The following is a 12,414-nucleotide window of genomic DNA, read 5'->3' on the forward strand; positions in this document are numbered from 1 at the left end:
GCCCAAACCATGATGACCAGCTAAGAATTCTTCCCCTGCTGCCCTCCTATCTTTGTGATTAAAAATCCTGATGCCTTGGAGTTTTTTGCCAGGCAGAACTCTGAGTTACTTTTTTACGCCTTCATTAATTCCTTCCTTCAGTTATCCAACATATTATGAGGCACGTCAAACTCCAAGCCCTGTCCAAGTCCCCAGGGTTGCGAAGGAATGAGATGTGTGCCTTGCCTTCATGGCACTCTTTGTCTGGGAGAGACAGTGAAGAAACCATACAGAAAGAGAAATGCTAGTAGAGGTAGCTGGTGAGGGCCAGGAGCTAAACTGCGGAGGTAGGCAGGGGCCAGGCCCTGGGGGAGCTTGAATCATATCTTGTGGGTGTCAGGAGCCAGTGAGGGATTATACTCAAGAGAATGGCATCTGGGAACATTCACTGTGGGCCACTGCTAGAAGGGGTGGAAGCAGGTGAGGCCAGGAGACCACTAACAATGCTGCCAGCATTCAGACGAGAGCTCGTGGGATGTGAGGATGAGGGAACGATGGGAGAGAAGTCCAGGAGACCAAAGGGACAGAGCGCCGTGGTCCGCTGGATGCCCTCCGTGGGAGCTGTTGAGGTTCACCTTGGAATGGCACAGGGCTGGACGCAGGCTGAATTTCTCTTCCTCTAGCCAGCATGCTCTAATGAGATTTGAGGCACAGCCCATGATGAAAGGAGTGTCTGTTGGGATATACGGGGTCAATGTGGAAAGGCTCTGCAGAAGGACAAAATGGCCAGCTGAGAGGAACAGGGCACCTCCACCCTCACTGTCCTGCTTTTGCCCTGGGGCTGTCTATCCTCCTTCCTTTCCCCCCTTGCTCTGGGACCTGTAACCAGGGTACCCATGGCTTACTCTACCCCATGCCCCATCCCAGGGTAGGAAAGGTTAGGGCTCCTTCTCGCTGGGTTGCCAGCTCTTCAGCATCCCAGGGCATTTCTGCCAAGGATGATGTACAGTATTACGCTAAACCAGCTTTACAGACAGCCCCTTAAAATGCAAGCCTCTGTCTATGATGGATGGAGAACATCCAGTTGTTTAGCCAACCACGTACGGTTTGTTGCAAACCTGCAAGAACCACACATGGGCATCTTGTTAGGCCCGTTATGCCAAGGACCCCATAAATAAATAGCAGAGTATGTCTTGGTGCATCAGGGCTGGAGTATGGAAATAGAGGCACTGCATAAATAATACATGTTTACAAGGTAAATACATCAGTACGTTAGCGTGTGCAGCCATAACCAAACCACCCCACGTAACAACCACGATAAGCTCCAAGGTCTACCATGTGATTGGCTTCCATCCATCAGGGTGCATCCGGATTCAAAATGACCGCTGAAGGGAGGGGTCCCCCTGCACACTGATCTTGAGGCCTTGGAATCGAGGCGAGTGGTGAGATTGCAGGTGGGCACCCTGACACACAGCTTTGCTGCCGAGGTGTGAAACCTACCACGGCCATGTGTTCCTGCAGATGTCTTAAGGTCTGCCGCCAAGCAGCAGGCTGATTAGCACCAAGGTGCAGGATGCGATGGGTTGCACCTACAGGAAGACGGCCGGCTGGGGGAAACGGATTTTCTCATTATGCAGATTCGCTCAGACTTAGGAGGGAGCCAGTGGATCGACTTCCCAAGTTTAAGTGACTCTCACCAGAGCCCTGTAACTTTCAGCCTTTCACCCTGAAGGTTGGGCTGGGTTTTCAGAAAGTCAGTTTCCCATCTCGGCCACCCCTTTTTCAGCCCTGAACCCCACTGGGCATCTGGAGCTCCGAAGAGGCAGCTGAGAGAATGGCCGCTGGAGTGGGTGCCCCTCCCCTCGGTTGTAATGGCACAATGCTGGATTTCAGTATTTTAAATGAAAAATATATGCAGTTAGCTGTGCACTGACAATGTCCTTGAGGATTTGACAGTGAGATTTTCCAGCAGTTGGTCTTCGTTAGGATCCTGGCGGTGTTTAATAAGGCAGTCGAACTGCTGGCACCTTGGGTTCCTGTTTGTTCTCCGAGGGCTCTGGGGCTGCTGCGGTAAGCACATCGACCAGAGCTGATCATTACAAGGGCGTACGCCACCATGAATAAAAATGTCACACGTTTTCCCATCTCACAGCGGTACAGAATGTCAGTCCTGTCAAACACACGTTGCAGGGAGCTGTGTGCAGTCCGTACAAATTGGAGAGCTGCATTCCCCCCCAGCCTTCTGATATTCTTCATTTGAAGCTGAAGAAAAACAGTTGTTAACCTATTAGCTAGGATTTTAAACTCTGCTGAGGCGGTGGAGGGCTAGACTTTGACACAGATAGAAATGTATGCCAGGGTCCAGGAATTTTAAAAACAGGTTCTCCATCCATTTGTTCTGAGGGAAGGAAAAAAAAAAAAAAAAACCTCTGTCTGGCGAACCTGACTGTCTGTCTTTAACAGACACTGGGGAAATTTGGGGATATTTCACATCTAAGCTTCCCACCTTTGCATTCTCCTCGAAAAGTCTCTTGCTCTTCAGGGTGGCCTTGGGCTCAACCTGTTAGACCAGGATATCTCTAGGTTGGGAGTTTTTCCTGATCAGAAACATTGCCAGCCTTGTGGACAGTGCGACTCAGTGATAGGATGACAACTAGTTGGTCCACGTTAGTCAAATGCTGGGCAACGGCCTTACTGACCATTTGAGGCTAGTCCCACAGTCTTGGGTGAGCATTTACTTTGCACTCACCGTGTGCAGGCCTTGTGCCTAGAGCCCAGGATCCAGATGTGACCAGGATCCAGATGTGACCAAGATGCCACGGCACTCTCGAGGAACCCCTCGTCTTTAGGGGAGGGACAGAAGAAAGAAGCCAGGCTCTATCCAGCCAGGAAGAGAGGGATAGCTTCCAGGGAAGGGATGGAGGCTTGAGGGATGAGCTGAATCCACCAGGTAGGCAGGTGCAGGAAGGGCACCCAGGACGAGCACGTGCGTTGTGAAGGGCTGTGGCACATGAGTGGCTGGGCAGGTCTTCGCAGGGCTGGAAAAATGGGCTGCTTGTGGTGAGGTGGAATATGGGGTGGGTGGGCCAGGGACTGGGTCTCGAATGGCCTGCCGAGAACCATCTGCAGGACATGACCAGCTCCCCGAGCTGCGGGTGGACTGGGGCGGGGGGAGCTGGTGGCAGGGAGAACAGCGCGGAAGCTGTCGTAATCACCAGACTCCCTTTCCGGAAGATGCTATGCGATCCTATCCGTACTACTGCAAAATCGGGAGAAGATCTTTATTTTAATTTCCTAGTGGTAGTACTGCTTGGGGTGGACACCATTCCAGAGATAATAAATTAGCCTTGGTTTTGCTGAGCTGGCCCGGCCCTTAAATGCACCGAGCAAACCCTCCCCAAGTCAGGACACAGGCCTGGTGAAATGTAGGCGGCTGCAAAGACAAACCTTTCTGTGTGGTCAGAATGGACTTAGCAAGACAAAAAACTCAGAGGATATTGGGGGGAAGAACTCCCCAGGGAGAGGGAAGCGCCCCCATTCTCAAGGGGATAAGATTCAGCATCTTCCTTCTGCCGTTTGTGTATCGGGTCTGATGGAAGGAGCGTGGGCTTCTTTGGGGTCAGACTTACCTGGGTCTGGAGCCTGGTTCGGCCACCTGTTAGCGGTGAGGCGTGGGCAAGTCACTGAGCCATGCAGACTCAGTTTCTTCATCTGCCAAATGGGGATTTTACCTTCTCTGCAGGGTTGTTGGGTTCATTAGAGACCTTACAGGTAGAGCTTCTAGTACAGAACCTGGAACATAGCAAGTGCCTCAAAACAGCCCCCCTGCCTCTGTCAGAGGGGGATTCTCTCTCCCAACATCTGGAAGCCCCTCCTGGCATCCCCAACCTCCTGGGAATGTCACCCAGGCACCCTTGTTGGCATCCCAGATGGCTGCCCCCATGTAGGTAGCAGTGAAGCCCCCGCGTCCTGTTTCTGTCTGGGCAGAGAATGGCACGCGTCAGCACGGCTCCCTGCCCCTGCCCAGCCACAGCCCGCATCTGCTGCCTGACCTCGGGCCGCCAATGGGATGCCACCTATTCAGACCGAGCAGCTGCACCTGACTAAAAACAAAGGGCTCCCCTCCCCCGCCCCACTGCTGGCCCCCTCCCTCCCCCGCCTCTGTCCCCCAAGCGGCCTGGGGTCACCCGGCCCCCTCGCAGCCTTCCCTCACAGCTGCCTCGCTGCTTTTGTTCAGCATGTGAACTTCCCCATCAGCCGAGCTCCTTGCACGGGAAGTAATCAGGGATCTTGACAAGGCTTCAAACCACAAATGCCACTACAAATTAACCAGCACCACTACAAAATACTACTCCTGTCAACATCGGGGAAGAATGCACTGCTCTCAGGACCAGGAGGAGCCGCCTCTCAGCTCAGCTCTCACTCGCCGCAGCGTGCCGGGGCCCAGCAGAGAGAATGGCCTCGCAAGGTGACTTGTTGGGGCGGCTGAGTCCCCGGCAGCCCCTCTCCAGAGACGACAGCAGGTGCTACAGCTTTTCTTCGAGGGCCACCTTCAGCCCCCAGCACCCCTGCAGAGGGTGCCTCAGGACGGCGAGTTGCAGACACGTGGGAACCTCCCCCCGGAGTCCGACAACCAGCTTCCTAACGTATTGTGCAAATTGGGGCCGGAGGGATTATGGCAGGGCTTCTATGCAGAGTTTTAGGACTGACTGAGATATACTGGGTAGCACCTGGCCCGTTGAGGGTGCTCCAGGATGAGGCCCCTCCCAGCCTCCCTTTCCCATGAAGAAGCACCTTGTCATCATGTACGAGCAGGATGGAAACTTCTTCCTCAGCTCTGATGCAGAGGTCCATCCTGTGCAGTGTCTTTCCATGAGCATCCCTCCCAGATTAGAGCCTGGAGCTGAGAGTTACCTCTGCGGATGCTGCAGGGCCCGAGGACCCCAGGGTCCCCGGTGGGGGCCCAGGGCCTGCCCAGTGCTGTTGGCACAGAGCGAGTGCTGTAGGACACCAGCGCTCAGTCTTCTCCAGCATCCTTGCTGACACTCTGAAGCGAAGGCAAGCATTTGATCCTCCCCAACAAGCAGGATCAGCTCTATCAAGTGCGGACGAGAGGATTCAAGATAATGACAGGAGTTGGGGGACAGGCGAGAGCTGTGCCTGAGTGAGCTGGTTGGGCATTTCAAAGGAGACACTCCACACAAATATAGCTTCAATACACTCCTTTTTGGAGGCCTATCAAAAGAAGCCCTCTTTTATTTTCATACCTTGCATAATAGCGGCTCTCCCTTCCCGAGGAGTAGAGGAGCCTTGCTCTCAGCCCAGAGGCCTTTTGTAAAGCCACAGAAAGCTTTGTCTTCCTCTCCCAACCAGGGCCATTTCATGCACAGGTCAGAGCATTGATGTGGCTACTAGCCAGGAAAATTAACCAGGTGAACTCTTCCCTCGTTAAACAGTAACAGGGTTTAGTTGTGAATTTTCTCTTTCACCCTCTCCATTCCTGGAAGCGTATCTGGTTGGGCACATCCCTGGCACAGAGAAGCCCCCAGCATCTACCCAGCCTCCCCTTTGGGGATGCCAGGGCCTCTTCCAGGTGAGCTAGATGGGAGTCTGACAGAAAAGAGACAGTTCAGAACACCATTCAGACCCAAAGGACCTGAGACCCCCTTTGAGGCTGACCTTGGAGGCCACCGTTCTCATGCCTCCAGCTGCCATGGGGCACGCCCCACCTTCTCTGGCCCTCAGAAAGGGTCACGGCGGGGTCTCTTGCTGCCACCTCAAGCAGGTTGCCTCCCCACCCCAAGCTTTGCACGCATAGACCTCGGCCTTCAATGAAGCTGCTTGATCCCTGAGGCCTCGGGTATCTCTGATCTTCTGCCCCCTTCCCCACACCACCGGTCCCCGCTTGGGGTCTGGCCTGTCCGCCCACTGACTTTGACATTTCACCTTCTGTGTGGCCTTAGGTAGCGCCTGTTTGCCCTCCCTGAGTCTGCTCTACCAGCTGTGAAAACGGGAGGCTGATTCTGACCTTAAAGGGATGTTAAAGGGATAGTCCAAGGTGTGTCCTCCATGGGGACTGAGGAAATCTGTGCACCGGTTCCCAAACAGCCGGCCCCTCCCAAATCCATCACAGGACTCCTGCCCCAGTGCGCAATTAACTTGAGACGAGCTCTTTGATCCTCTTCCGAAGGCCTGTCATCCACCGCTCGGTGTGACCCTGGGCAAGTCTTTGCCTCCCCTCATCTGTGAAATGGAATAATGACCCTCATTCCCGGGACAGCAAATGCGCTGGTTAGGTGTTAGAACACAGCGGGCCACCAGAGCTTCGGTTCTGCCCACCTCGCAGGCTGCCCCCGCTTCACTGTCTGCCCCAAGTCCACGCCTGGCAGTGAAGCATTTTCCACCCTGCAGCCCCGTGTAGGGCGCCCGCTCATCCATGCCACCCAGGTAATTAAGTTGATATTCCAACACGGCTTCCCCTCCTGACCTTTTGGAAACAATGTGTTTTGCTGCATCAACAAATTAACTGCAAATCAGATGCTGTCCTCATAAATGTGGGTTTCATATCCAATGAGCATACTCACCTGGCCCACACGGCTGACAGATATAAACGCCAAGGGTCAGGCAGAGACCGTCAGAGGCCAAAAGAGTTCCTCTCTTCTCTGGGACTTCCATGTCAATCACACTTTGGAGCTTACCCTCTCATGTTCACATCTCCCAGCAGTCACATGCCAGCTGGCGAGTTGACAACATGGAGGTCTGGGCAGGCCCCCTTGGCCGGAAGGGAGTGTCTGTCCTTAGGAGCCCACCCATCCTCCTCCCATCCATCTTTGACACCAAGGCCTCTGATATGTCCGTCCCTGCCTAAATCCCTCCCACTGCGCTCAGTAGGAAATCCACACTTCTTAGGCTGACGTTCAAGGCCTTGTATTATGTGACCCCACTCACCCACCCACCCACCAGCCGTTCCTCCTGGCCTGCCCCATCCTCATATTCACCCTCACTTGGTTTTGTTGGATCACTGGGGTTCCCATCTCATGCACCTAAATTCTGTACCACCCCCATCGGGTAGAAGAGCCCCTCCTTGGTACCTCCACAGACCTCAGCACCCCTCTTTCCACCTGTATTATAACCCCACCATCAGAGTGGGAGCCCTTTGAGGGCAGGACTGGGTCTTATTCACTGGTGTGCCCCTTGCCTGTACAAAGTATACTGCATTGTTTGTTGAATGAATCAACACGTGAATCTCCTTTGGAAAGCACTGGAAAGAGATGCTCAAATAAGGAAGGAAGGGGAGGATGTCAGTCATTCTCTCACCAGCCTTTTCTCTAAGGCACAGATCTCTTTTTTTTTTTTTTTTTAATTTATTTATTTATCTATTTATGGCTGTGTTGGGTCTTTGTTTCTGTGCGAGGGCTTTCTCTAGTTGTGGCAAGCGGGGGCCACTCTTCATCGCGGTGCGCGGGCCTCTCACTATCGCGGCCTCTCTTGTTGCGGAGCACAGGCTCCAGACACGCAGGCTCAGTAATTGTGGCTCACAGGCCCAGTTGCTCCACAGCATGTGGGATCTTCCCAGACCAGGGCTCGAACCCGTGTCCCCTGCATTGGCAGACAGATTCTCAACCACTGCGCCACCAGGGAAGCCCGGCACAGATCTCTTAACAACACCGTCCAACTTCGGAAGGGATAAGGGTTAGAAAAACCGAATCAGAAAGGATTCCAGATGACTTTGGAAGTTTTGGTTGACAAGGATAGCACAACGGACTAAGGATACCTGCTTGTTTTAGTTCCTGCTACTAGCTCTGTGACCTCATACTAGTCACTTAACCTCTCTGGGCCTCCTGTTTCTTGCCTCTATTGCAGGGAAATAACCCTCCTCTAACTTGCCTCACCAGGGAATGTGAGGCTCAAAGGAAAGAAGGGAAGTAGAAATGCTTTGAAAGGAAAACGCACCATGTAAATAGAAGAGATTAGTAAAATCCAGTCCGTTTCAACAGCGCCTTGCTCACAGCACACTCCCTTGAAAAACCAAGGTCCTCACATTCACAGGACTCTTCTGGGAAGACTGATGGGTTTAAGGGAAGGACAGAGGATTGGATGGTCTCGTTTCATCAGCAGGTTGCCAGACCAGAGCCTCCCACAGCTGTAATGCACTCGTGTAGCACCCTCACACCAGTGCTTGTGACTCAGGAGTTATTTCCATTTTACAGAAGAGTTAACTGAGGCTTAGATTAAATAACTTGCCAAATGGCAGAGCCAGTATTGAACTCAACTAAAAAATGACAGAGCCAAGACATGCACGTGAGTCTTTCCACCCAAAGTATGTTTCTTGGGGTTTTAGCCCAAATGCTCTTTGTACTCTAAGAAAGGTATTTTTCCGTGATGTGGGTCAAATTCCATTAGACCATACACTCCTTAAGGACAGACTGTGTCTTAGTCTCCTGAATCCCCAGGCCCTGGCCCCAGGTAGTTTTTCCATCACTGTGCATGGGAGAGTGAATCTGCTTCCCGACTACACGTGACCTTCAGGAAGGCAGGTGCCAGCACCCCCATCCCTCCTGCCACAGCTCAGCTCAGGAAGTGCCAGATGAACTGTTGAACAGAACTCTTCTTAGCCAAAGATTGCCAAAGGCCCAGCCTTTTTGAACTCGCTTAAGAAGCAGCAGTCAGTGTATCTAGGGTACTGAGGATCACATGTGACATGATTTCTCTGCAAAAGTGCCCAGACCTCTTGATTTCTCAGCTCCAAGGCTCCTCTGGTTTTGCCTCCTCTTCCTCCAGCAGTGGGAGGAGCCCTGGGTTGGCAGTCAGGCGGCCTGGGAGCAGGTCACTTTCCCCTCCTCCAGTCTGTCTCCTTGTCCGTGGAAGGATAAGCTCCTGGCACCAGAGCCGTGGGAAGAGACAGACAAGCGCGCACTGGCCCTGGCCCTCAGGGAGTGTGGTTGAGGGTGGGGACCCCGGCTCACGGAAATGACTTTCACTGTGTCTGGCTGGCTCCGCAGTCGTGTCGGACCTCACCCTGTTATAGCCCCACATTCAGTTACTCCCTGATTCAGCTTCCCCAGCACTGGAGCCACGTTCTAGAAAACGGTATGTTGAGTTGATTCTCCCCTAGCTTCTCTCTTCACCCCCTCCTCCCGCCAAGTCACCACCACCCCACCTTATGGGCTGTTCTAACTGTCCCCAGAGTACTCAGCTCTCCCCAACCTGTGTCCCCCACTGTCATGCCACCCAGCATATTTGGGAAACTGCAACCACCATGACCCAACAGCCCTACTACTTCCTCCCCTCCAAGAAGCAGAAGCCTCTTAGCAGCGCATGCACTGTGTGCCTTGCCCTGAGGGAGCTGCCGTGATACACCCGGCATCCCTGCAGTGGGTCCTCACGGCCACACTCAGGACATTTGTACCACGTTACCATTTCTTGGTGTCTATAAATTCCCCTGGTTTACTAGCTTCTAGGTTAGGTGTGGTCAAGAGGCTGCTTTCCTCCCACCGTTTATGAATTCAGTTGCAAAAGAAGTAGCACTTCCTGATGACAATCAAAGCAAAATAAATTAATCACAGAATCTAGAGAACTAACATGTGTTGAGTTTCTACATGTGCCAGGAAGCTTCAGCCAAAAATCTTTGCTGAGCACCTATTTAGCCAGTACCATACTAGATAAACAGAGAAATGAGATGAGTGAGCTGATAATTACAACCTTTGTGCTGTGAATACATGGGGGGCAGAGCACCTGACCCATGCTCCTCAGGGAAGGGCAGGGAGGGCCTCCTGGGGGAGGCAGTGCTTGAGCCAGACAGTGAAGGACAAATAAGAGGCACAGTGAAGGCACAAATAAGAGTGAGACAAAAGGAGATGCAAGGTGTTTCAAGAACACCTGAGGGACTCCCGTGGTGGCGCAGTGGTTAAGAATCTGCCTGCCAATGCAGGGGACACGGGTTCGAGCCCTGGTCTGGGAAGATCCCACATGCCGCAGAGCAACTAAGCCCGTGCGCCACAACTACTCAGCCTGCGCTCTAGAGCCCGCGAGCCACAACTACTGAGCCCACGCACCACAACTACTGAGGCCCGCACGCTCTAGGGCTCGCGTGCTGCAACTACTGAAGCCCTTGCGCCTAGAGCCCGTGCTCTGCAACAAGAGAAGCCACCACAGTGAGAAGCCCACGCTCCGCAACGAAGAGTAGCCCCCGCTCGCCGCAACTAGAGAAAGCCCGCGCGCAGCAACGAGGACCCATTGCAGCCAAAAATAAAAAAAATAAAAAATAAAAAAAAAACACCTGAGCTTTCAGGGAGAGCAAGGGGCTGAGCGGGGCGGGGTTGGTAGGGGAGATGCACCAGAGATGAGATTGCAGAGGCTTATGGGTGGGGCCCAGAATCCGGAGGGCTTTGAGCACTTCAGTTAACATTTTCCAGGGGATATTAACAGGTGTTATAGGGGAAGTGAGTCTATATTCAAATAAATGTGGGAAACAGGACTTTTACAAAAAAAAAAAAAGGAGTTAATAGTGTTTTGCCTGTTTACAGTAGGGTGTTTTATTGCAAGGGTTGGCAGCCTTTGCTGTGCTAACCAGCCTTGTGAATCCCCAAATGGAGCAAGACACAGCACTTCCCAGACTTGTCTGGCTGGGGAACCCCCTTTTCTTCTTTCATACAATGCATCTCCCAGGATGGTTTCTCAGAAGACACCTTGGGAGATGCCGGCCTTCCACTGAGATGCTTTAGGCTAGCAAATGACATAATTGGGCGTGTATTTTTTTAAGTCCACTCTGGAATAAGCATGGAAGATAGATTGGGAAGGGGAGAGGCTGGAGGCAGGGAAACCTGATAATGGTGATAGTTGCTGGCGTCTACGGGCTAAAGATCTTGGCGAGCATCTTCTCATTGAAACTTCCTAACAGCCCCCTTGGGTAGGTAGTGCCATTACCTGCATTTACAAATGAGGAAAGTAAGACTTGATGGTTAAATCTTGGGCCACAGGATGAGTGGAGGGATGGGGTTCAGTCTGAGATTGGCTGACCCCAGAGGTGACCTCCTGAATGCTGCCACCCCCGCCAGCAGGGACAGAAATGCAGGTCAGAGGTGACTAGTGGTGAGGGCTCTGGGGCTAGAGAAGGAGGTCACCCAGAAGCAGAGTGGCCGAGGACAAGGGAAGCTGAGGGTGATGGGGGAAGTGGGGGTTGTGTGTGAGAGTCAGGGGGTTGGGACGAGGGCAGCAGCCTATGCACTTGTGGGTGGCCATGCTCATCTCGTTGGGTGGCATCCTAACCCCAGATAGCCTCCAACTGAAGAAGGGTCACCGAGCATGGGTTGGCCTACACTCCTAACAGCACAGGATCTGGGAAACCAGACTTTATTTCCATCCATATATGCTCTCGATGTGCCATGAGGGACCCCAATTCTCCACCAAGTCTGTCAGCCAGTTTTCTCCATAGGCCACTCTGACAGGCCCTGTGCTGACACCAGGGGTCCAGGGACGCCTGAAACATGACCCCTCTCTCCGGGAGTCGGTTGTAGAGAATGAGTTCTGAGGCAAGTTTACTACCTGGAGGACCACTCCAACCAAGTGAAGCTCTGAAGTGATGTCCACGAGAAACCTAACAGGAGCCACACATGCAAGTCACATATGGAATTCCAAATGTTTTAGTAACTGCATTAAAAAAGTAAAAAGAAACAGATGAGATTAATTTTCATAATATATTTAACTGAAATATCCAAAACATTTTCATTTCAACATATAATCAATATAAAAAATTATTGAGATATTTTACATTCTCTTTTCAAACTAAGTCTCTGAAATCCAGCGTGCATTTTACACTTACAGCGCGTCTTAATTTGGACTCGCCACATGTGGCCATTGGCTCCTGTAGTGGGCGGTGCAGGTCTGGACTTTGTGGCGTACTGATGGACCTCTGTGAACCGCGAGGTTGATGGAGGAACCAACTGGAAGCCTCCCAGGGCTCACCGAGTGTCCGTGACCTTGGTCTAGTGTGGACCTTTACTCTCCTTACTCTGTCTGCCCATCCGCCCCACTGTCCAGGGCATCTAGATGGGCAGGCCATTGACAGAACAAAGCTTGACTTTCAAGTTAAAGGGTTTGAGGAGGGAGCTAAGAGGTCTGTGCTCTATTGATTTTTATTCAAGTCCTGAGTTCAAAAGTCAAGCATTTTGTGCAAATTTTATTTGTTCATCAGACATTTACTGAGCAGATATTTTTTCCCGAGGCACAGGGATGAATCCCTTAAGGAAATGAACATTTGAAGGAGAATGGGGGGTGGGGAGGGGAAGATACGTGGTGGTAGTGAGTGATAAGTCAGAGCACTGAAGGCAGCATCTGACCTGGGCGAATTCTTGAAGGACAAGTAAAGGTTTGCCAGGCAAATCAGGATGGGGTTGGTCATTCCACCTGCTGGGCAGGCAGGAAGCAGGCATGAGA

The 12,414-nt window shown here is 52.3% G+C and overlaps 1 protein-coding gene across 4 annotated transcripts in view; it reads left to right on the plus strand.

Moving 5' to 3' along the window:
• DENND1A (DENN domain containing 1A) overlaps nt 1–12,414 on the plus strand; it is a 542,621-nt gene that overhangs the window by 502,610 nt on the left and 27,597 nt on the right. The gene's annotated exons all lie outside the window — the stretch shown is intronic.

The sequence above is a fragment of the Eubalaena glacialis genome, chromosome 9 (genome assembly GCF_028564815.1).
Source record: "Eubalaena glacialis isolate mEubGla1 chromosome 9, mEubGla1.1.hap2.+ XY, whole genome shotgun sequence".
Lineage (NCBI taxonomy): Eukaryota > Metazoa > Chordata > Mammalia > Artiodactyla > Balaenidae > Eubalaena > Eubalaena glacialis.